General features: G+C 39.7%; 1 protein-coding gene across 9 annotated transcripts in view; it reads left to right on the plus strand.

The window, feature by feature from the left end:
• Positions 1 to 27,008, plus strand: part of GLIS3 (GLIS family zinc finger 3) — a 740,609-nt gene that overhangs the window by 274,743 nt on the left and 438,858 nt on the right. The gene's annotated exons all lie outside the window — the stretch shown is intronic.

A 27,008-nucleotide genomic window follows, 5' to 3' on the forward strand; every position in this document is an offset into this window, starting at 1 on the left:
ACACGTAAGATGGTGGAACAGAAAATGGCATTTACTTCTGAGGTTGAAGTTAGATGATAAATGTGAAAATACATTTATTTATTCATTTATTTGTTTATTATTTATTTATTTATGATAAGGTCTTGCTCTGTCACCCAGGATGGAGTGCATTGGCACCATCATAGCTCACTGCAGCCTCGAACTCCTGGGCTCAAGTGATGATTCCACCTCAGCCTCCTGAGTAGTGGGGACCACAGGCATGAGCTACCATGCCCAGCTAATTATTTTATTTTTCTGTGGAGATGGGGTCTCCCTGTGTTTTCCAGGCTGGTCTGCAATTCCTGGGCTTAAGTGACCCTCCTGCCTCAGCCTTCCAAAATGCTGGAATTACAGACATGAGCCACCGTGCCTGGTGCAGAAGTGCATTTTAAGTGGCAAACTGGTAGGGCAGGTAAAGTGTTGTCATTCCTTGATTACACAACTGTGTGAGGTAGTATAGATCTCTATAAACCACTGCAACTGCGCTGCACAAGAAGGCCTTGCTGCATTTCTGTCTTCATTCTTGTGACTTGTCTTTTGAAATAAAGGCCTACAGCTTAGTCATAACTCTCCAGTCTAGGCAGTATGAAAAGCTACTTGATATATGGATTTAGAACCCTAAAAGCTCTATATTTTCAGTTTACTTCAAAAACTAAGAGAAAAAATGTAAACCACAATACACATGCACTGAGGTGAAATAAAGTATTTTAAACCTGTATCTCCCATCTCAAGATTTTATTTAGGTAGGGTGATCATATAATTTGTCATACAAACTAGGACACTGTCAAGACTTAAACGAGGCCCTATTAATAATTATGCATAGGACTATCCTGGCTGAACCAGAATGTCAGATCACCTGACATTTGGGGAAAGTTTCATTACATTTAGATTCAGAATCTTAACAGCCTTCAGATCAAGTCATTCAACCTACTTGAAAGGATTAGCCTCATATAAGTTAATAGCAAAATTACTTCTTGGGGCCAGTGAGTGATTATTAGTGTATTACGTAAAACACACAAGTTTCTGGTTATTCTAGAGTTGAAAATAAAACAGCTAGCAATTATTTAGCATTTTATATATTCTAGAACTATGCTTAGCTTTATAGATCTTAATTTAATCCCCTATAACCCTATGAGGTATTCCCATTGAAAATAAGAGAACAGAGAGGCTTGGGAAGATTAACAAACTTGCCCAAGCACACCCAGCAGGAGGTGGGTATTTTTTACCCCATGTTGTGCTGACTTCAGAGCCCTAAATATTTCCATAGGATGTTGTTTTGTTTTTTGGCAGAGATTGCCTCAAAAGGTTAGGTTCTTGGCAATTGGGAGTGATTTCCTGAAAGATACATTATGTCTACCAGAATTTCTACTATGTGTGGTGGTGTAGTGTCTGGTATATGTTTATTTTGAAAAGAACGGCAAGCTGAAGCAGAGAAACCACTGCCAACTAAATTGTTGCAGGTGTTTGTGTCTATTTGAGTTAAAAGTGCCATTCGCAACTTGCTTAAAATAGTGGTTTTGGTGCAGTCAGGTAGGCAATTAGAACTGAAAGGGAAAAATAGAGTAATGGCTAACTTTCTGAGCCCTTACTCTGGGTCAGCCATTGCACTGAGCTCAGTTGCTTGGCCGCATGACGAGGGCACAATCTGCAAGGCCTTCTATGATGGCCTGGAGCTCATTTTCTCTTTAATTCTCACAAATGAGAATTTTATGGATCCCCTGCATTATTAGATTAAGAAAATGAAGTGTTGAAGAGATGAAGTAACTTAGCCACGGTCACATGGCCAATATGTGGCAAAGCTGGGAACTGAATCCAGGTTTGCTCTGACCCCACAGTCTTGTATCTTAAACATCTTACTATGTACTGTTGGGATGTCAGAGAGCCTAGTTTCTGGTAGCATTATGGTGAGCAGAGCAGGAGATCAGTGCTTTCTACTGCAATGCATTGATTCCCCAAGTACCTTATTCAAGACTTTTGGTTACAGGTACCTGAAACCCACTGTGCTACCTTAGGTAAAAGGGGATTTAATTATAAAAATCCAGGGGGGTGTCTCATGGCACCTAAGAGGAGGGTGTACAGCCAGGTATTTTGAGAAACTGTAAGAATATGCCACTTTCTTATGCTGCTTTTTCCTAGGCAACATGATCTTTTCTGTGCTTCTCTTTATACATCACTTCATTCTTCTCCCTGGAGATAACTTTTCTGTTTTTTAGTATCTGTGTTAGTCAGAGTTCTACAGGGAAACAGAACCAATGGGATATATACCATTGACTTTTGAATAATATGGAGGTTAGGGGTGCTGACCCCCCATGCAGTTGAAATTTGTGTGTAACTTCTGATTCCCCCAAAACATAACTACTGGTAGCCTACTGTTGACCAAAGCCTTGCTGATAACATAGTTGATTAACAAGTATTTTGTATGTATTGTATACTGTGTGCTGACAATAAAGTAAGCCAGAGAAAAGAAAATGTTACTGAGAAACAGAAGTTACTTCCTGCCCCCGTTTCTATATTTTTCCTAATTTTCTAGTATTATTATTAATAAGAAAAATATGTTTACTGTTCATTAAGTAGAAGTGGATCATCATAAAATTCTTCTTTCTCATTGTCTTCACATTGAGTAGGCTGAGGAGAAGGAGGAAGAGGAAGGGTTGGTTTTGCTGTCTCAGGGGTGGCTGAGGCAGAATAATTTATATTTAAGTGAATCTGTGCAGTTCAAACCTGTGTTGTTCAAGGGTCAGTTGTGTATACACACACACACACACACACACACACATTGAGAGAGAGACTGATTTATTATGAGGAATTGGCTCATGCAATAAAGGAGGCTGAGAAGTCTTACCATCTGCAGTCAGCAAGCTGGAGACCTGGGAGAGCCATTGGTATGGTTCCAGCCTGAGGCTGAAGCCAGAAGGAGACCAATGTTCTAGCTCAGAGATCGTCACACAGGGAGAGTGAATTCATTAGGCTGCAAAAACTTTGACTTATGTTTATTGTCAGACTGTATTGTCTTCTTGGTTTGTGTGCTTCATGAAGCAAGCTGCCATGCTGGAAAGGCCTGTGTGACCTCTGGCCAACAGACAGAATAATTGGGGGCTCAGTCCAACCCACCTTTGAGAAACTGCATTCTGTCAACAACCCTGTGAGCCTGGAAGCAGATGCTTCCCCGTTTGAGCCTTCAGATGGGGCTCTAGCTGACAACTCAATTACATGCTAGGGAGACCCTGAGGCAGAGGACCCACCTAAGCCACGCTCAGATTGCTGACCATGGAGACTGAGGTGATAAATGTGTATTGTTTTAAGCCACTAAGTTGATGCTAATTTTGATGTAGCAATAGATAATTAGTACAGTTATTGTCTGGGCTTTCCTCTTTTAAGATATACTAGAAAATTAGGCAAAATATAGGAGCAGGAAGGCAGGAAGTAACTTCTGTCAAGGGCCTGTAATACACCAGACATGGTGATAGGCTCTAAGAGTCAGAGTCAGCAGTGCCAATTTCAAGGTTTTCTCTATTATCTCCATTTTAGAAATGTGGAAACCAGTATTCAGAGAAGTGAAATTGTTCAGGATCACATGGCTGATAAGAGGTGTCTAGAGCCAGGGTGGGAATGCACGTCTGTCTTACTGCAGAGCACTGGTTTCTTCCACACATTTGGCTAATTCCCATGAACCATTACAAACACCTGTGGGGCATTTTTGCCTAGAGAAAAGGACTAAACAAAGACAATTGATCTTTAAGTATTTATAGGTACTCAGTTTGGGCTTGTTTCCAGGTTTCACTTTCTACCCACCTTGTTGTGTGTCCCCACCAGATATTTGTTTGTTTCTCCCGTCCTGCCCTCCATCTAAACCTGTGCTTCACAACGCTATTTTTTTACCCTCTTTATTATTCTCAAACAAAATTAATAGACAGCATTATTTACCAATACTAATAATTTTAAAAAATCAATATAATTTCCTAACTGAAATACACAGGAACTGTAAAAGCAATATAATTTATAATAAAATAATATGCATTTAAATATGAAAATACTCCAGCCCAACTACACTGGAACACATAATGATGTAGTTAGATAAGCTTGTGCCTAAATATGAAATCAGGTAAAATTCTGATGGTTTAAGTAGATCGTTTTGGTGGTTCAGACATCTGGTTATTTGCTTTCAGCGATATAACTGATATAACGTTGGACAATACTTCGTAATATTTTTATGAAAACTGTGATCAGTCTTCTCTTGATTTGCACTGTAGCTGGTAGTATAAGTGTAGCCTAAATAAGAATCATGAAATAAAGTGGACATAGGTTTTAAGCGCAGATCAAGACTGGTGGGACAGGTCTTGTCACAAGATTTGTGCATATGATATTATAATATCTGTGGGCAGGGAGGGGTATGTCTATGGTTTATATTGATGACAGGCTGAGAAAAGAAGGTCACAAATCTCACGTGGAAGAATTGAAATTAGACATTGAGAGGAGATCCCTTAGAGTGACGCAGAGACATTTTAACATGTTTCACGTGAAGGACTGGAGTTGTCTTGTCTGTCAGTTTTAATGATAAGGAGTTATTCTGTGTAGTGTGAGAAAGCTTGGACTAAATGTCTATGTGATGGTATGTTAGCCAGCATCCAGTCAGGGAAAGAGGCTGCTATGGTTATTTTTAACATAGAGAATTTAATACCAGAGCTTTGTTAAACAGCTGTTGAAGTATTGAACAGGTAGAAAAAGAGAACTGTGAGGAAATGTGTAGATAGTAGCTGCAGCAAACAGCTACTGCCCTAGTGCTGGAGGATCGAAAGGAAGGGGTTGGGAGATACCAGAACCCAGAGGCTTGGAGCTGGGACCCAGAGCTGAGGAGATGCTGCCCAGCTGGTGCTGGGACCTTGGAGATCTGGAATAAACTGGTCTCCTAGTAACTCTTCCAGAATCAAATCAACAAGTGTGGGTTCCTACTCTCTGTGGGGTATCACCACCTATCTTGGAGTATTCTATGTGGGTGTCAATCAATAATGATTCTTAAAACAGAAGTCAGGGATTATACCTATGAATAATAATACCTTTCCTACCTTTTATTCTTGCTCTTACATTGCCTAGAATGATGGGACTACTTAGGTCTAGGCAAAGTACACTAAACCATATTATTGAATTCCTTTCAGAACGCTCTATATCGAATTAAGCTGGTATATTTGAAAAGTGTTCAGAACATTCCCAGAGAAATAATGCAAAGCAAGACCATGACCTCCTTTTCAGAATTTCTTTATAGTCTCAATTATATTTGAAAGAATAATGGTAGGCAATACATAGATAACACTTATGATATGGTAGATGCTATTTTAAGTACTTGAAATTTTAATTTTTTAAATGAGAGATTATCTCATTTAAGCTGTCAAAAACCCAGTGGAGTGGGTACCATTATGTTAGTAGTTGTTGTTGTTGTTATTATGACTCCTGTTTTACAAATGAAAAAACTAAGGTGTAACTGAGTAATTTTCCCAAGGTCATACAGCCTGTAAGTGGCAGAGTCAGGATTTGAACCAGCCACTTTGGCTCTAGAATACATGCTTTTAATCACTAAGCCATACTGGCTATGTGTGTGTGAGTGTGTGTGTGTGTGTGTGCGTGCATGCACGTGTGTATGCATATATATACACATCTATGTATATACACACACACATATATATACACATGCACATACACACACACACACACACACACACACACACGTATTTTTATAATCTGTTTTTTACTTATCCGTGGATGGATGTCTGGATAGCAAATCTATTTATTTCTTTAGCAATGATGTACCTAGTAGAAATGTTGTCTTGGGAATTAGGAGAATGAGGCTTAAAAAACTCATTCTTGGCACTAACTTTGAGACTTCAAGAGACTAACATTTGAATCTGTACTCTTTGTAAAATGAGGAAGCTGAATGAAATGACTTAAGATATTCCTTTCTTCTTATCGTTGTTTTATGATTTGTGAGGATCCTGGTCACCTTTTAGGAACTGGGAGCTAGTGAGGAAACCTGATTTTCAGGATGAGTTAGCAAAGTTTCCTAACATGTGCCAGACATAGACTTGGTAGTGGTGGTGCTATCGGTAGGTAAGTAGCTAGGGATTGTCAAGGACAAAGAGATTAAAGACTTGTTTTATTCGGATATTTGGGTACTGTGGGGTTGGCAATTTCAATTTCCATTTTTGCTGTTATTTTCATATTTTTCTGCATCCAGAAATTAATCTTTTGAGGAACTGGCAAAGCACTGCTTAGAAGACATTTCATCTCAAGATTTAGCCATGAGAGGATGGTCTTTTCTGCTGTCTTCACTTAACCCTAAAGGGCTGTCTACTGTCAATTTATACATAATCTATCTATAAACTCATCTTTGATCTGAAGACTGGAGACCTGGAGTCCAGATACCAGAAATTGCCTAGAATAGTCTAGTAAAAACACTCCCACTTTAGAAGATGGGAGATGTGATAGTTTAGGAAACCCTATAAGGTTAAGGAAGGGGACATGGGTGTGTGTGGGGGTGGGTGTCTGCAGGGGGTACAGCTTTTCTCTTATTCTCCAAGCAATGACACTCACCTTTATGCTCATGCATTCTCCATTTTGCTTCCTGATTCTTTTCTCAAACCAACATTTTCCAAGTCTTGATTTTTAGGAAAGAATTGAGTCTATTAAGTATTTCCATAAACGGGTTATATCACAGCGTGTAGCACTTATCAGCAGGTCTGTAAAATTTATGGGTTTATTTAGAGTCAAAATGGATTTCAAATTAGGTTCTGAGAGTTGCCAAATGTCATATTTGATGTTGTCTTTGGTAAATTTAGAAGAAAAGAATAGTTTTGGCTCCTGTTCAGTAGTGAAGTTGAATGCAGATGCATAGTTTCTTTTCCAAGTAACTTCTAATCTTTGAATTGCATCAGGATAGCTTTTACTATTTATCATATTTTGGAGTAAAATAACTATGTATCATTATCATAGTGGCTGTTATTCATTCTGTACACAGTCCAGAAGAATGAGGTTGCTAAGGAAAGTGTGTGTGTGTGTGTACACACGCATGCATGTGTAAAATGTAGGCCTATATTTGTGTATGCTGAAGAGGATGGGCAGTAAGAACCAGTGGTACCTTAATAGGGTGCACAGATGGTTTGTTCCTAAGTATAGGAGAAGAAAGAAACAAAATCACTATTGCATCTCTGAACTTGTGGTGATGGTTCTTTTGTCTGGAGCTGGGTTTGAATTCAGCGATAGGGTCTCAGAAAATTTTCTTAGAGCTATGTCAGACTGAGAGGGGTCCATTGGAGGCACTTCATCCATCCTGCATAGTCAGATACTGGAAGCTTGAAGCAAAGATTTTTTTTTTCTTCATGAGCCAGGTGGCTCATTTTCCTGATGACAGAAAAAGTTAAGAAGCAGGGTGAGTGCGGGCCAGGCGCGGTGGCTCATACCTGTAATCTCAGCACTTTGGGAGGCTGAGGCAGGCGGATCATGAGGTCAGGAGATCGAGACCATCCTGGATAACATGGTGAAACCTTGTCTCTACTAAAAATACAAAAAATTAGCCGGGCATGGTGGCGGGTGCCTGTAGTCCCAGCTACTCGGGAGGCTGAGGCAGGAGAATGGTGTGAACCTGGGAGGCGGAGCTTGCAGTGAGCCGAGATCATGTCACTGCACTCCAGCCTGGGCGACAGAGTGAGACTCTGTCTCAAAAAAAAAAAAAGAACCAGGGTGAGTGCATTTTACTAAAACATTCTGCTTTTGGTTGACACTCAGTTGTGAAGTTGTCACCCTTGGTAGTTCTTGTTTAAATTTATCATCTTTAGAGGGGAAAACTCATACTGTGGGTAATATGATGATGAAATGGCACGACAGAAGTTCCATTTGATGCCTCAGCACCCTAACATGACACTTGGTCTCTGTGTGCATGCTTCTGCATTAGTCTATGGCCAGTTGTCTTTGTTGAACTATATTTGGATAAAAGAATTCTTGTGACTTAATTAAATTTCAGGCAACACAGGTGACAACATTTTTGTTTTAGGAGGTAGAATGGAAGCATTAGAGGTAATTCTAGCTTGATCATCCCACTTTCTGGAAATGACAGATAGAGGCAGTATATAGCACAGCATAGTGGCTAAGGGTATAGAATGTGACGGATGTGAGATTGAATCCCAGTTCTGTCCTGACCAGCTCTGGGACCTTGAGCAAGTGACTTACCCTTTCTAAGGGATAATATCTGTACCTACCTCATAGAAACCTGAAAAAATTAAATAAGGTGATACATTATGCTAGAATTTTAGTATAATGCCTGGTACATGAGAAATGCTACTATGTTAAGTAGCATATTATGAGATTAGCACAGATGGTAAACCAGATCTTTTCCTATCACCTTTCACCAGATGTAGACCTTGTGAAGGCAAAAGATTGTTATTTCTTTTTTTTTTTTTGAGACGGCGTCTCACTCTGTTGCCCAGTTTGGAGTGCAGTGGCGCGATCTCGGCTCACTGCAAGCTCTACCTCCCGGGTTCACGCCATTCTCCTGCCTCAGCCTCCCGAGTAGCTGGGACTACAGACACCTGCCACCACGCCCGGCTAATTTTTTTTTTTTTTTGTATTTTTAGTAGAGATGGGGTTTCACCATGTTAGCCAGGATGGTCTCGATCTCCTGACCTCGTGATCCACCCACCTGGGCATCCCAAAGTGCTGGGATTACAGGTGTGAGCCACTGTGCCTGGCCGAAGATTGTTATTTCACTGAGTATTTGAGAGTCCACAGCTTGCTGTGTGAATAGTAAGGCAAAGTAACTGCACTCACCTTATGTTCTAATGAAAGTAGCAATCAGTGAGTAAATACCTATGATGTAATTTCTTGGGGGTTAATAAGTGCTATAGGGAGAAACAAAGCAGAATAATGGGTTTCAGAGGGATGAGGAGAATATTGCAGAAAGGACATTTAGGGAAGGCTTGTCTGATTTGAGTGAAGCGTGTGGCATCTGCAGACCTAAGGAAGAGTGTTTCCAGAAGAGAAAAAAAGCAAGTGCGTTATGTCCTGATTTGATTCAGGTACAGCCAGGTCATTTTGGTTCTTATAGACTGAGATAGGAAGTTCAGAGATTTCAAGTGTGATAGGAACTCTTCCAAGGGTTTTAAGTAAAGAATTAACATGATGTAACTTACATTTTAAAAAAGGACATCGTGTTACCATATTGAGAATAGTCCGGATGGGAAAGCAAGAGTGAAAACAAGAAAACCAGTTAGGTTATTGCAGTAGCCCTGGGGAGAGAGATGGTCGCTGGGACTAGCATCATGGTGGTGGTGGTGGGTTTAGATTCAGAGTAGGTTTTGAAGGTAGAGCCAATGGGACTTTCTGAGGATTGGCTGTGCAGCAATAAGAAACAGAAGAATCAGTGAATACCTCTAGGTGTCTGGTTTGAACATGTAGTGAATGGCAATACCATTTCCTGAGATGGAGAAATCTGGAATTGGGGGTCAGAGATCAGGTTTCTGTTCTGAAAATAATTGTATTTGAGATACCTATTAGTTCTTCAAGTGGGGATGTTGGGTACATGGTTGGATATGCAAATCTGGAGCTCTGGAGTGAAGTGGGAGATAGAGATAGAAATGTAGGAGTTAACAGCATAGAGATGATATTTGATGTCATAAGACTGCAAAGGACCACCCAAAGGAGGGAGTGAGGATGGAGAAAATGGCCAATAACTGAGCCATGAAGAAATCAACATTGGAGGCTAGAAAGAGGAAGAAACTAAGAAGATGCAGGCAATGAGGTAGGAAGAAAACCAGGGTAGAGGGTGTCTTAGAAACCAAGTTAACAAGTGAAAGGAAGGAAGGAGTGATCAACTAGGCCAGATGTTGCTGAGACGTCAGATAAGGTGAAGCCACAAAATACTCTATTGCATTGGGGAAGTTGAAGGTCACTACTGACCTTGACAGGAGTTCAAAGGCCATGTTGTGGCTGGCTTTTTCACTTCTGTGTCTCTGGTTACATACAGTATTTGGAACATGACAGAAACTTTAAAACATCTGTAGAATGAATGGATGAATGAATGAATGAATGAATTGACAAACCTGAATTTCCTCCTTTTTTTTGGCCTCAATGCAATCTTTGCTTGTCTTAGGCTTTATTTTTCTTTTAGTCTTACCAGGGGCAAAATTATATGATTATCAATAAAACATACACATGGCATCTTCTTTCTCTGTTAGTCTGTATTTGGTTCAACATTTATCTCACATGTCAATTAATGAAAAACATCTAAACCATAATAGTTCTTAATAATTGTCTACATTATACTGTAGAGTGAAGTCGTTTTTAAAAATGTGATCTCACCCATCAACACAGAATCACCTGTCCTCTCTGTCCCAGAGTCTGCAGAATATGTCTGTGAGCCACTGAGAAGTTTATCACTTACCCAAAGGATGCTGTGAATTGAATGTGGAACACTTTTAAAAGGGCAGGGCCGAGGTTACTTCAGAGGTCAAGCCCATGGTGGCCATTTCAGTGTGGGTTACATTTTTCTTACTGTGAAATGTAAACCAGAAAGGATACTCCTAACTGGTTGCACTGCAAACATTCTAGCCTTGCCTTTTTCCAAACTATTCTCTGAAGGCACCCTGGGGTGCCACAGTGAATTCATGGAGAGGCTGTGGGATTTTTTTTTTTTTTTTTGAGGCAAACACTGAAACAATCAACATCTGTCAGCTACCATGTGAACTACGGGCTTAAGGTAGTTCATAGTTTTAACATTAGATCACTACATTCCTTTCAGTGAAGTCATATCTTTGAAAAGCTGGGCTTTCAGGGGTTGCTGTGATAAATAGCCAGTGTGGTATAAAAGTCAATGTGAAGCAGGAAATGGGGTGGCAGAATCCCATCTAATTCCAAAGTTAGAAAAGCTGCATAGTGCCCAGCAGCACATAGGTCTCATTGAAAATTATGGCTATATAAGAATGAAATAAAAATACCACCTTCTCATCAATTTATATCTTTTTCTTTTCAAATAGTTACTAAGTTGTTAGGACGTAAATATTTATTGAGTTGTTTGGATCTACCTATTTAACTCATGGAACTGTTAGGTATTCCTCTTTGCCTAGAAGTATAATGAAAAAAATACCTGAGACGTCAGAGTGACATGGACTGAGAACATTTGAGAACCTCCGATTTAGTCTCTTAGGCCCCCATCCCGCTGCCCTCTCCAGCTTGCTTGTTTGCTGCCCTGCATCCTTCCCAAATCCATGCCACTCAGCACTCTGTCAAGTGTTTCTGTGAGCCACTGAGTGAATTTGCAAAAATAGCGGGTGTCAGTGAGCAGTGCAGGTTCTCTCAAATGAGGATTTTTACCTTATAGCTTGTTGGGGGCCTCAAGAAATGGCTAGTGACACCTCCCATCCAGGAGGTAGCCGGAGAGTTTTCCGTCTCCTTTTCGTTTTTCTCCCCCTTGCACTGCACTATGGCTCCCAGATCCAAGAGCACTCTTCAGTCACATAGTTCAGACACATGGTTAAGGAGACTGTTTGGACTAGACTGGGTCTCTTTCTAGCCATTCATTGCTGTTTTATTTTCCTCTCCATGAAAATATGTTCTAAGCACTAGACAACTACCTTACACAGGAACTTTTAGAACACAGCCCTTTGTATCATGGGGACCCCCTGCATCTGCTGGAGAGCCCTCTTTGGAGACAGTATTACAGGGTGCACTAGTTGCGATGTGCTATAATTGGCTCTTAAAAACTCAAAGAAGTCCATATCTGTTCATAGCAAGAGTATGTTTTTTTGAGATTCAAGATAAGAGAGTGAAAAGGACCTATTTTCATGGGTTTGTGAGGCAGTGCCGCTTGCTTTAAAGACTCTCTGAAATGGGAATTGCATTTAGTGAAATTGCGGGTTTATGGCCATTGAGAAAGATGAAAGGCAGAGAAGTGAGTGAGTTACATAATGTGGCTCCATCCATTCGCTCAGGGGCATTCTAAGGGCTGCCTTTCTTTGCTGAGTGGAGTAACCCTCTTGAGTTCTCTCTCTGGGCCACTGTCACTTCATTTTTGATACTGGCCTTCTCAGTTTTAGCCTTCAGAATTACTCTGAGCAGTAAGAAAAAGGCTTGGTTTTATTCTACCACAGAGATATTCTTCCCTACCTCTGTGTCTTCCTAATCTCCATGTTTCCATTCATACTTTCACCATCCCTTCTATTCTCTTTTTATCTTAATCTATACCCTCCCCTGTCTCCCTTTCTTCCCTCCTCTTCCATCCCTATTTCTCTTCTCTTTGCTTCCATTATGGCAGAGTATCAAGTCCCACGTCTCACTCTCATGTATCCCCAGAGGAAAGAGCTGTTCACATTGATTTGGGAGCGTTTATTCTGCACCCAAGTGGAACATCAGAGCTTTGCAGTATTTTCCGTGTTGAACTCATGGATAGAAGTCAGATGATCCTATGAATGAATTTTACCTTGGGATGAGTTAATCAAGACTCAGTTCCCCAATCAGTTTTCTGGAACGCCATAAAATTTAGGAAGATTAGCTTGTACTTGCTGCTTGGGCTTAAACATCTTTAATTCTAGTACTACATTGTCTTTAGAGCAGTGTTGACCTGTAGAAATATAATTATAGCCACAAATGTGAGCCATGGATGTAATTTTAATTTCTTTAGTATACACATCTCAATTTGAAGTAGCCACATTTCTGTTGCTCAGTAGCTACATATGCTAGTGGCTACCGTATTAGACAGTACAGCCTTAGGCAGTAATACATGGAGAGAAAGAGAGAGAGGTTTCAGGCCAGTAATGAGCCAGAAGTATTTCTTGAGTGAATGGAGCAAGTGTTTGACAAGTCAGTCCTTTTTTTCTTTTTTTTTTTCTTTTTTGGGACGGAGTCTTGCTCTGTCACCAGGCTGGAGTACAGTGGCACGATCTCAGCTCACTGCAACCTCCGCCTCCCGGGTTCAACAGATTCTTGTGCCTCAGCCTCCTGAGTAGCTGGGACTACAGGTATGCACCACCATGGCCAGCTAATTTTTGTATTTATCTTTTTTTTTTTTTTTTTTGAGACAGAGTCTCACTCAATTGCCCAGGCTGGAGTTCAGTGGCACAATCTTGGCTAACTACAACCTCTGCCCCCTGAGTTCAAGCAATTCTCCTGCCTCAGCCTCCCGAGTAGCTGGGATTACAGGCACCTGCCACCATGCCAAGCTAATTCTTGTATTTTTTTAGTAGAGTTGGGGTTTCACCATGTTGGCCAGGCTGGTCTTGAACTCCTGACCTCGTGATCGACCCACCTCGGCCTCCCAAAGTGCTGGGATTACAGGTGTGAGCCACTGTGCCCGGCCTAATTTTTGTATTTGCAGTAGAGACAGGGTTTCACCATGTTGGGCAGGATGGTCTCAATTTCTTGACCTTGTGATCCGCCTGCCTCAGCCTCCCAAAGTGCTAAGATTACAGGCCATCGGGCCTGGCCCAATGTCAGTCTTTTAAGAACCTTAATCAGACAGCTGGTCAGCTGAGGGGTATGGGGATTTGGCCTGAAGTGTGTAGATCAGTGGTCATTGTCATTCCTTCTATAGAACCACCTAATTCTCTTTCCTTTCTCCCTCTGTGTTTCCGTCTCCCTTGCTTAAATTTCCCCACTTCTTGGAAGTCTAGGGCTTACACAAAGACAAAGTCTGCTGGTGAAAATAACTCAGCAGTTAAGAGCATAAGTAGGTCCTTTAAATCCTGAAAACACATTTTCTCCGTTTTACACCTTAGTTCACATGGCAAAGAAGGAGATTTACTTTTTTTTACAAAATGGCATCTAATTCCAGAAAGGCTCAAAAGCCAGCAATTGGGATACATTTTCTTAGCTCACATGTCACAGTGACAAGAGGGTGCTGCCTACCCCACCCCATCTGTGAATAGAGCAAGTTTGAACAGGTCCTGCCTCCTTCGCTAGGTTAAGCATTATCTTGTGTTCTTTGGGTTACTCTTGCATAACACCATTGCAAGCAAAAACTGAAAGCACACCCATTTAACTTTGGTCTCAGTTTGCCCTGAGGACGAAGGGATAGGATTATGGGGTGGGCGGTGGGGGGAGTTAGTGAGTTGTCAACAGCTTGGTAAATAAAATAAGAATATAGTCAACTTTAACTCCTCCCACCTTAGTTCCCCCACCCCTAACTTCCTTGTATTTTCTTCCCTATGAAATGAGGAGTTTGAATTAGATGAGCACTCTCCAGTGTTTTTCATGGGGAGGATCTGTTTTCAATCCCCCATATGTAAAGGGGAAGGTGGAAGGGATCTGACTGCTAGTAGTGGACTGGGGGCTCTTGGTTCTGCAATCAATTAACTCCTCTTAGAAAATATAAATAAATAAATAAATAAATAAAAGAAATGAGCAACTAGAGACCCTGACCTTTGGATCTCATGAAATCTGAAGTTTCTCCATATTACCAGTTTCTAGGTTTCTGAGTCTTGCAGAATACTAAAAATGTTCATCTGTGCTCTTGCAACAAAGAGATAGGATCCAAGTGGTGAGGTCTTCATTAATTAGAGAAGTATCTGGAATGTTTGGGGAGGAGTTATGCAGGGAGGCAGCAGCAGGCAGGAGATGGCAAACCCACAAGGGTCCGTTGGCGTTTCTGGAGTGAAATGGTTTGCTAGGTTATTTCTGGGGCTTTGTGATAGTAAAGTCTGAAAAACTGTGTTTATAAATACGATTGGAAAAGTACAGAGGTTGAATTATTGCCACATGTTAGGAATGTGGAAGGTTGCTTGGATAAATGAGAAAAGAAAGAAAAGAATGCAAGTAATGTCCTGCTGGGTTAGTGCAGTATTTTGTTTCCAGGTAGCTTCAAAGTATTAAATATATTTACATTGACCCATGTAGCTAGCAATTAATAAAACAAATCAATAAATGAGAACATAAGATCACCCCCAGTTCTGCCACTCAAAACTAACTGATGTTTCTGAGGTTCCTAAGGGGTGATTTACAAGTGAACATGGTTCCCCTTGGTGATGATGTCCTCAAAAGCAAAGGCCATCTTCCAGATATGCGAATTCTTTACCCATTATGAATCTTGTTTTGTTAAAGTAACTTTTTCTTTTAGGATAATTTTAGATTTACAGCAAAGTTGCAAAGATAATAGGAAGACAAAGCCCCAAAGACAAATTCCCAACACTTCCTAGCAGGCCAGTTCTCTGACTAAGGTAACTGAACTTTAAGGTATTTCCCAATACCGTCTTACTCACCAATATGACCTAAATTACCTCATATTACATTTATCAAAATTAAGAAACCAGCATTGGTATATATATTACTGTAAACTAAAACTGTAGACTTTATTCAGATTTCACTATTCTTTATGTATCTTTTATGTATGATTTTAAGTCCTGTTTTGAATTCTGATATTGTCTCTAGTACCTCTTTATTTAAATAATGTTGTTTTCCTCCCTCTGAAAACAAAAAAGACGTATTTTTTTTCATTGTAGAATTAGGAAAGTACTGAAAATATAAAGAATAAAATAAAATTAACCCTAGTCCTACTGCTGTTCTAGTTTTGTGTTGTGTGTACATAGGCATACATTAGCAAATGAAGTTCATTATGCCTACAGTATTGTTTTGAATTGTGTGTTTTTTATATAATATTAGCTTGGTAGAAATTTAATTAAAAATCTTCAAATTAGATATAAATGTGTATTTTTTGTTGTATATAAAGTGTAAAACACGATATTTTAATATACATATTAAACATATACATGTTGGCCGGGCGCAATGGCTCACGCCTGTAATCCCAGCACTTTGGGAGGCCGAGGCAGGCAGATCATGAGGTCAGGAGATCAAGACCATCCTGGCTAACACAGTGAAACCCCATCTCTACTAAAAATAAAAAAATTAGCCGGGCGTGGTGGCAGGCACCTGTAGTCCCAGCTGCTTGGGAGGCTGAGGCAGGAGAATGGCCTGAACCCGGGAGGCGGAGCTTGCAGTGAGCCGAGATTGTGCCACTGCACTCCAACCTGGGCGACAGAGCAAGACTCCGTCTCAAAAAAACAAAAAACAAAAAACAACAACATATACATGTTAATTTGTCAAGCAAATTAACATGTCTATCATCTTATATAGTTACCTTTCTTTCTTTTGGTTTGCTTTTTTGTGGTAAGAGTACCCAAAATCTATTCCCTTGCCAAATTACCAATATGCAATACAATATTATTAACTTTAGTCCTTATGCTGTATGTTAGACTCTAGACTTGTTTATTTTACATAACTGCAACTTTGTGCCCTTTGACCTGCATCTCGCATCCCCACCCCACTCATCTACTCTCTGCTTCTATGTACTGTATTCAATTTTTAAAAATTTTAGATTCCACATACGAGATCATGCACTATTTTTCTTTCTCTGTGTGGCTTATACTTAGCATAATATCCTCTAGCTTCATCCATATTGTTATAAATGGCCGTATCCCTTTCTTTTAAAGGCTTAATAATACTCCATATGTACATATCAACAGACAAATGGATAAAGAAGTTGTAGTATACATACATATATGCATACATATGTACACATACATATATGCATACATATGTACACATACATACATATGTACACATAATACATATTAATACATATATGTACTTTAATATTAACACATATATGTACTATATATGTGTTAATATGTATGTATACCACAACTTCTTTGTCCATTCATCTGTTGAGGGACATTTCAGTTGTTTCAATATCGTGGCTATTGTGAATAATGCTGCAGTGAACATGGGAGTACAGATATCTTTACAAGACAGTGATTTCCTTTCCTTTGGGTGTATATTCAGATGAGATATTGCTGGATCATACGGTAGTTCTCTTTTAAATTTTTTGATGAGCTTCCGTACTCTTTTGTGAATGTGTAATTTTTTAAAAGTCATATTCTACTGTGTAATTACTCATTCTCCTATTGATAAACAGCCCTTAGGCTCTTTCTACTTTTGTCTACAATAAAGTGAATTTTAATGTGAATTGTGTTACGTAGACCTTTTACTACCTCTCTGATGATGATCTAGGAGTAGAATTACTGGATCAATAGGCCTGATGTTTAATATATGTTGCCAACTTACCACTCAGAAAGATCATACCAGTTTCTATTTCCAAAGTGTCCTTTAGGATACTCACCAAACTTCAATTTTACCAGCATTCAACATCATAATTTTTAATCTTTCACAATTTAAGAGGTGAAAAATTAGATGTCTTTATTATTTTAAATTGGATTTCATTGATTGTTACTAAAGTTGTCCAGATATTTTCTTAGCTTATGCAAATTAACATTTCATACTTAATGTTAAAACATTAACCTTTCATACTTAATGTAAAACCATCACTAATTTAATTTGCTGAATGATATGATACAAAGATCTAAAAGGACTCTTTTTTTGCACAGTGTTCCCCCAAATTATAATTAAATATTGCCTCTCTTATTCTCATTGAACTGTGATGCTTTTTTTGGTAGAAGTGCTTTACCTGGGGTTGCTCATCTGTTCCAGTGACTTTTCTGTATCTTCAGCCAATACCATTGTTATTTTACCTTTATGACTCTTTTAAATAAGGGCTTGGGCAAGTTTGTTATCCTTTTTTTTTTAAAAAAAAATAGACTTTAAAAAAATACCCTTTTTTTAAAAAAAATAGACTTTAAAAAATAAACTATTTTTTAAAAAAATAGTTTTTAGAACAGTTTTAGGTTCACAGCAAAATTGAGCAACAGGTACAGAGATTTCCCATATACTCCCTGCACTCATATATACATAGCATTCGCCATTATCAACATCCCCACAGAGGAGTACACTCGTTACAGTGGATGAACCTGCACTGACACATCATGATTACCCAGAGTCCATAGTTTACCTTAGGGTTCACTCTTCTTGTACATTCTATGAGTTTGGGCAAATTTATAGTGACATGTATCTAGTATTATAGTGTAATATAGAATAGTTTCACTGCCCTAAAAATCCTCTGTGCCCTGCCTATTCATCCCTCCCTTTCCCCTAGCCCCTGGCAACTACTGATCTTTTTACGCTCTATAGTTTTGCCTTTTCCAAAATATCATATAGTTGGAATTATACAGTATGTAGCCTTTTCAGACTGGCTTCTTTCACTTAGTAATATGCATTTAAGTTTTCTACATATCTTGTCATGGCTTGATAGCTCATTTCTTTTTAGCACTGAATAATATTCCATTGTCTGGATATACCACTGTTTATCCATTCACCCACTGATGGGCATCTTGGTTATTTCCAAGTTCTGCCAATTGTGAATAAAGCTGCTATAAACATCTATGTACAGGTTTTTTGTGTGTGTGGACCTAAGTTTTCAACTCCTTTGGGTAATACCAAGGAGCACAGTCACTGGGACATATGGTAAGGATATATTTAGTTTGGCAGGAAACCACCATACTGTCTTCCAAAGTAGCTGTACCATTTTGCATACCCACCAGCACTGAATGAGAGTTCCTGTTGCTTCACATTCTTGTCAGCATTTGATGTTGTCAGTGTTCTGAATTTAGGTAGTCATGATAGGTGTGTAATGGTATCTCACTATTATTTTAATTTGCCTTTCTCTGATGATGTATGATGTTGCAGATCTTCTCATATGCTTATTTGACATCTGTATATCTGGTGAAATGTCTGCTAAGGTCTTTAGCCTATTTTTTAATAGGGATGGTTGTTTTCTCATTGTTGAGTTTTAAGAGTTCCTTATATATTTTGGATATTTAAATATACTACAAATAAACAGTCCTTTAGCAGATAAATTTTTTGCAAATATTTTCTCTTACTCTGTGCCTTCTGTCTTTATTCCCTTGAAGGTGTCTGTCAGAAAACAGTTTATCTTTTTTTCTTTTTTTTTTTTTGAGACGTAGTCTTGCTCTGTCGGCCAGGCTGGAGTGCAGTGGCACGGTCTTGGCTCACTACAACCTCCGCTTCCCAGGCTCAAGCAATTCTCCTGCCTCAGCCTCCCGAGTAGCTGGGATTACAGGCGTTTGCCACCATGCCCGGCTAATTTTTGTATTTTTAGTAGAGATGGGGTTTCACCATGTTGGCCAGGCTGGTCTCGAACTCCTGACCTCAGGTAATCTGCCTGCCTCAGCCTCCCAAAGTGCTGGGATTACAGATGTGAGCCACCGTGCTGGGTCGTTTCTTATCTTTTTGTTCCCAAAATGTTTTAGCTCTTCTAACCCTTCCAGATAAACTTTGGCACATTTTGTCTGTTTCCATAAAGGCAGTATTTACTGTCAGGACTTTCATTGGAATTGCTTTATAATGGCTAGTCTTCTCCACCAGTAGTACAGTATATGTCTCTATTCAGTCTTTTAAAAAATTCTGTATTTCTCAAGATGATTTGTAATTTTCTTCAGACAGATCCAACATGTTTCTTGGTAAAGTTGCTTTGCATTGTTTTTGATGTTGTTGATATCATGAATGGACTCTTTATTCTCACATATCTTCTGATTGGTTTTACTAATAGAGGTTATTAAACAGGGCTTTAATCTTATTTATGTTTGTACACTTTATGCCTAGTCTGTTACGTGACTTGCAGTAAATATTAAATAAATGTTTGTTGAAATGAACAACCAGTTTTAGGAAATTTGTCTGGTTAACCAGTCATCATTAAATTCTCTTCCTCGAGGTGGCTGGCAAGATGGCCAAATAGGAACAACTCAGGTCTGCAGCTCCCAATGAGGCAGAAGGCAGGTGATTTTTGCATTTCCAACTGAGGTACCTGGCTCATGTCATTGGGACTGGTTAGACAGTGAGTGCAGCCCATGGAGGGAGAGTTGAAGCAGGGTGGGGCGTCACCTTACCCGGGAAGTGCAAGGGGTCAGGGAACTCCCTCCCCTAGCCAGGGGAAGCCATGAGGGACTGTGCTGTGAGGAATGGTGCATTCCAGCCCAGATACTGCGCTTTTCCCATGGTCTTCACAACCTGCAGACCGGGACGTTCCCTTGGATGCCTATACCACCAGGGCCGTGGGTTTCAAGCACAAAACTGGGCGGCCGTTTGGGTGGACACCCAGCTAGCTGCAGGAGTTTTTTTCATACCTCAGTGGCACCTGGCACGCCAGTGAGACAGAATTGTTCACTCACCTGGAAAGGGGGCTGAAGCCAGGGAGACAAGTGGTCTAGCTCAGCGGATCCCACCCCCACAGAGCCCAGCAAGCCAAGATCCACTGGCTTCAAATTGTCACTGTCAGCACAGCAGTCTGAAGTCAACCTGGGTTGCTCGAGCTTGGTGGGGGGAGCGTCATCCACCATTACTGAAGCTTGAGTAGGTGGTTTTCCCCTCATAGTGTAAACAAAGCCACGGGGAATTTCAAACTGGGCAGAGCCCACTGCACCTTGGCAAAGCCACTGTAGCTAGACTGCCTCTCTAGATTCCCCCTCTCTGGGTATCTCTAAAGAAAGGCAGCAGCCCCAGTCAGGGGCTTATAGATAAAACTCCCATCTCCCTGGGACAGAGCACCTGGGGAAAGGGGCGGCTGTGGGCCCAGCTTCAGCAGACTTAAACGTTCCTGCCTGCCGGCTCTGAAGAGAGCAGCGGATCTCCCAGCACAGTGCTTGAGCTCTGCTAAGGGACAGACTGCCTCCTCAAGTGGGTCCCTGACCCCTGTGCCTCCTAATCGTGAGACACCTCCCATCAGGGATTGACAGAGACTTCATACAGGAGAGCTTCAGCTGGCATCTGGCAGGTGCCCCCCTGGAATGAAGCTTCCAGAGGAAGGATCAGGCAGCAAATTTTGCTGTTCTGCAGCCTCCACTGGTGATACCCAGGTAAACAGGGTCTGGAGTGGAGCTCCAGCAAACTCCAGCAGACCTGCAGCAGAGGGGCCTGACTGTTAGAAGGAAAACTAACAAACAGAAAGGAATAGCATCAACATCAGCAAAAAGGACGTCCACACAAAAACCCCACGCAAAGGTCACCAACATCAAAGACCAAAGACAGATAAATCCACGAAGATGAGGAAAATCCAGCACAAAAAGGCTGAAAATTCCAAAACCCAGAACACCTCTTCTCCTCCAAAGGATCACAGCTCCTCACCAGCAAGGGAACAAAACTGGATGGAGAATGAGTTTGATGAATTAACAGAAGTAGGCTTCAGAAGGTGGCTAATAACAAACTTCTCTGAGCTAAAAGGGCAGTTCTAACCCAATGCAAGGAATTTAAGAACCTTGAAAAAAGGTTAGAGGAGTTGCTTACTAGAATAAGTTTAGAGAGAACATAAATGACCTGATGGAACTGAAGAACAGCACAAGGACTTCATGAAGCATACCCACGTATCAGTGGCTGAATTGATCAAGTGGAAGAAAGGATGTCAGAGATTAAAGATCAACTTAATGAAATAAAGCGTGAAGACAAGTTTACAGAAAAAAAGAATGAAAAGGAATGAACAAAGCCTCCAAGAAATATGGGACTATGTAAAAAGACCAAACCTACGTTTGATTGGTGTACCTGAAAGTGATGGGGAGAATGGAACCAAGCTTTAAAACACTCCTCAGGATATTATCCAGGAGAACTTCCCCAACCTAGCAAGACAGGCCAACATTCAAATTCTGGAAATACAGAGAACACCACAAAGATACTCCTTGAGAAGAGCAACCCCAAGACACATAATTGTCAGATTCACCAAGGTTGAAATGAAGGAAAAAATGTTAAGGGCAGCCAGAGAGAAAGGTCGGGTTACCCACAAAGGGAAGCCCATCAGACTAACAGCGGATCTCTCGGCAGAAACCCTACAAGCCAGAAGAGAGTGGGGGCCAATATTAAACATTCTTAAAGGAAAGAATTTTCAACCCAGAATTTCATATCCAGCCAAACTAAGCCTCTTAAGTGAAGGAGAAATAAAATCCTTTACAGACAAGCAAATGCTTAGAGATTTTGTCACTACCAGGCCTGCCTTACAAAAGCTCCTGAAGGAAGCACTAAACATGGAAAGGAAAAACTGGTACCAGCCACTGCAAAAACATACCAAATTGTAAAGACCATCGACACTGAAGAAACTGCATCAACTAATGGGCAAAATAACCAGCTAGCATCATAATGACAGGATCAAATTCACACATGAAAATATTAACCTTAAATGTAAATGGGCTAAATGCCCCAATTAGACGCAGATTGGCAAATTGGGTAAAGACTCAAGACTCATTGGTGTGCTGTATTCAGGAGACTCATCTCACATGCAAAGACACACATAGGCTCAAAATAAAGGGATGGAGGAATATTTACCAAGCAAATGGAAAGCCAAAAAAAAAAAAAAAAAAAAAGGGGTTGCAATCCTAGTCTCTAATAAAACAGACTTTAAACCAACAAAGATCAAAAAAGATAAAGAGGGGCATTACATAATGGTAAAGCGATTAACACAACAAGTAGAGTAAACTATCCTAAATATACATGCAGTCAATACAGGAGGACCCAGATTCATAAAGCAAGCTCTTAGAGACCTACAAAGAGACGTAGAGTCCCAAATAATAGTAGTGGGAGACTATAACAGCACACTGCCAATATTAGACAGATCAATGGGACAGAAAATTAACAAGGATATTCAGGACTTGAACTCAGCTCTGGACCAAGTGGACCTAATAGACATTTACAGAACTCTCCACCTCAAATCAACAGAATAAGCATTCTTCTCAGCACCACATCACATTTATTCTAAAATTGACCACATAGTTGGAAGTAAAACACTCCTCAGCAAATGCAAAAGAATGGAAGTCATAACAGTCTCCCAGACCACAGTGCAATCAAATTAGAACTCAAGATTAAGAAACTCACTCAAAACCGCACAACTACATAGAAACTGAACAACCTGCTCCTGAATGACTACTGGGTAAATAACGACATTAAGGCAGAAATAAATAATTTCTTTGAAACCAATGAGAACAAAGACACAACGTACCAGAATCTCTGGGACACAGCTAAAGCAGTGTTTAGAGGGAAATTTATAGCACCAAATGCCCACAAAAGAAAGTGGGAAAGATTTAAAATTGACACCCTAACATCACAGTTAAAAGAACTAGAGAAGCAAGAGCAAACAAATTCAAAAACTAGCAGCAGACAAGAAATAACTAAGATCAGAGCAGAAATGAAGGAGATAGAGACACAGAAACACTTCAAAAAATCAATGAATACAGGAGCTAGGTTTTTGAAAAGATCAACAAAACTGATAGACTGCTAGCAAAACTAATAAGAAAAGAGAGAATAATCAAATAGACACAATAAAAAAATGATAAAGGGGATATCACCACTGATCCCACAGAAATACAAACTACCATCAGAGAATACTATAAACACCTCTCTGCAAATAAAGTAGAAAATCTAGAAGAAATGGATAAATTCCTGGACACATACACCTTCTCAAGACTAAACCAGGAAGAAGTTGAATACCTGAGTAGGTCAATAACAAATTCTGAAATTGAGGCAATAATAGCCTACCAACCAAAAAAAGCCCAGGACCAGATGGGTTCACAGCCGAATTTTACCAGAGGTACAAAGAAGTGCTGGTACCATTCCTTCTGAAACTATTCCAAACAATAGAAAAAGAGGGAATCCTCCCTAACTCATTTTATGAGGCCAGCATCATCCTGATACCAAAACCTGGCAGAGACACAACAAAAAAAGAAAATTTCGGGCCAATATCCCTGATGAACATCAATGCAAAGATCCTCAATAAAATACTGGCAAACTGAATCCAGCAGTGCATCAAAAAGCTTATCCACCACGATCAAGTTGGCTTCATCCCTAGGATACAAGGCTGGTTCAACATATGCAAATCAATAAACGTAATCCATCACATAAACAGAACCTATGACAAAAACCACATGATTATCTCAATAGATGCACAAAAGGCCTTCGATAAAATTCAACACAGCTTCATGCTAAAAACTCTCAATAAGCTAGGTATCGATGAATTGTATCTCAAAATAATAAGAGCTATTTATGACAAACCCACAGTCAATATCATACTGAATGGGCAAAAGCTGGAAGCATTCCCTTTGAAAACTGGCACAAGACAAGGATGTCCTCTCTCACCACCCTTATTCAACATAGTATTGGAAGTTCTGGCCAGGGAAGTCAGGCAAGAGAAAGAAAGAAAGAGTGTTCAAATAGGAAGAGAGGAAGTCCAATTGTCTCTGTTTGCAGATGACATGATTGTATATTTAGGAAACCCCATTGTCTCAGCCCCAAACCTCCTTAAGCTGATAAGCAACTTCAGCAAAGTCTCGGGATACAAAATCAATGTGCAGAAATCACAAGCATTCCTATACACCAATAATAGGCAAACAGCCAAATCATGAGTTAACTTCCATTCACAATTGCTACAAAGAGGATAAAATACCCAGGAATCCAACTTACAAGGGATGTGAAAGATCTCTTCAAAGAGAACTACAAACCACTGCTCAAGGAAATAAGAGAGGACACAAACAAAGGGAAGGACATTCCATGTTCATGGATAGGAAGAATCAATATCTTGAAGATGGCCATACTACCCAAAGTAATTTACAGATTCAATGCTATCCCCATCAAGCTATTTTCTTTACAGAATTAGAAAAAACTGCTTTAAATTTCATATGGAACCAAAAAAGAGCCCATATAGCCGAGACAACCCTAAGCAAAAAGGACAAAGCTGGAGACATCATGCTACCTGACTTCAAACTATACTACAAGCGTATAGTAACCAAAACAGCACGGTACTTGTACCAAAATAGATATATAGACTAATGGAACAGAACAGAGGCCTCAGAAATAATGCCACAAATCTATAACCACCCCTTCTAAAAGTGGATGAAGTATACGAACAGACACTTTTCAAAAGAAGACATTTATGCGGCCAACAAACATGAAAAAAATCTCATCATCACTAGTCATTAGAGAAATGCAAGTCAAAACCACAGTGAGATACCATCTCATGCCAGTTAGAATGGCGGTCATTAAAAAGTCAGGAAACAACAGATGCTGGAGAGAATGTGGAGAAATAGGAATGCTTTTACACTGTTGGTGGGAGTGTAAATTAGTTCAACCATGTGGAAGACAGTGTGGCGATTCCTCAAGGATCTAGAACTAGAAATACCATTTGACCCAGCAATCCCACTACTGGGTATATACCCAAAGGATTATAAATCATTCTTCTGTAAAGACACATGCACGCATATATTTATTGCAGCACTATTTACAATAGCAAAGAGTTGGAACCAACACAAATGCCCATCAATGATAGACTGAATAAAGAAAATGTGGCACATATACACCATGGAATACTATGCAGCCATAAAAAAGAATTGAGTTCATGTACTTTACAGGGACATGGATGAAGCTGGAAACCATCATTCTCAGCAAATCAACACAGGAAAAGAAAACCCAGCACCACATATTGTCACTCCTAAGTGGGAGTTGAACAATGAGAACACAGGGAAACATGGAGGGGAACATCACACACTGGAGCCTGTTGGGGGATGGGGGGCTGGGGGAAGGATAACATTAGGAGAAATAAGTAATGTAGATGACAGGTTGATGGGTGCAGCAAACCATTATATCACGTGTATACCTATGTAACAAGCCTGGATGTTCTGCACATGCATCCCAGAACTTAAAGTATAATAAGAAAAAAGTTGAATTCATAGAAGAATAATGGTTCTCAGAGACAGTGGGTAGGAGAGGAGTGAAGGGATGGGGAATTACTGGTCCAAGGGTACAGAGTTTCAGCTAGACAAGAGTAGTTGAGATCTACTGCACAGCAGAATGACTGTAATCAATAATATGTTGTATATTTCAAAATAACTGAGAGTAATTTCAAATGTATCACCACAAAAGTATCAATGAAGTGAAGTGATGGATATGCTAATTAGCTCGATTTAATCACTGCAAATTGTAGACATATATCAAAACATCACATTGTACTACATAAAAGTAAAATAATTGTGAAAAAACTTCTCTTAATTTAGTTTTTCGGTTTATAATCTTGGGATTTTCTCAGTATACTATCATAATCTACAAGTAATAATAGCTCTGTTACTTCTTTTAATATTTAAATATTTGTTTTTTTATCTTACTGAATTGTCTGTATCTTTCCCCAAATGGTAAATTGTGATGGTGATAGTAAGCATTCTTGTCCCTGATGTTAAGAGGACATTTCTGGTACAGGAATGAACATTCCTAGGGAATCTATGGATGGGCTTTAGAGACAGTCTGTTAACCCCCAGAACATATGCGCAAATTTGATTTGATGAGACAGGGTGCATGAGAGGGTGTATTTATAGATCTATTCTTATAATTATTTTTGCATACTTTATATTATGCTTCTGTTTATAATTTTAACCATGTAAATAAGAAATTTTTTTATTTCTGTACTTCTTTTTACCATGAGATTATTATCCTTTATTTGAGTTCACCTTTACTTTTGTTTTAAAACAACCGTACTTTCAGCTTTAAGGCTATATCCCCTTAAAACAACTGCTTGATGAGTCTGTTAGCATAGGGAAAACAGCTATTAAGAGAATTCAAGTAGTCGTGAAATTTAAACTTTGTGGAGACTTGAGATACTTACGAATGGCAGAGGGAGTCTGCTTTTATCGCACTTTTGGTGTGCACCGAACTCACGAAGACCAAGGCAAGGAGGGCTGACAAAAGCCATCCATGGATTTTAAAACCCAGGGTGGTTTAAAAACTCAGTTGTTCTAGTGAAAAAATGTGGAACAGACAATTCAACCACTTTTCACAAATGTATTATGCTTAAATCAAACTAGCTGTGAGCTGGCTTGATCTTCTTTATTGCCAATGTTTGGGTAAACAATGTGAAAAAGCCTGGAGAAAATAAGAGATTATCTCATTGGACAATATTCATTAAATAATATTCATAAAAACCAATGAAACACAATTTAAAGTTTTATGTCAGGGGTCCAAAAGAACAGAACTTGAAAAACCCATTTAAGAACTCCAAATAGCTACTACAACAGGCCACATGCAGTTTTGTTTTA

The sequence above is a fragment of the Pan troglodytes genome, chromosome 11 (genome assembly GCF_028858775.2).
Source record: "Pan troglodytes isolate AG18354 chromosome 11, NHGRI_mPanTro3-v2.0_pri, whole genome shotgun sequence".
NCBI lineage: Eukaryota > Metazoa > Chordata > Mammalia > Primates > Hominidae > Pan > Pan troglodytes.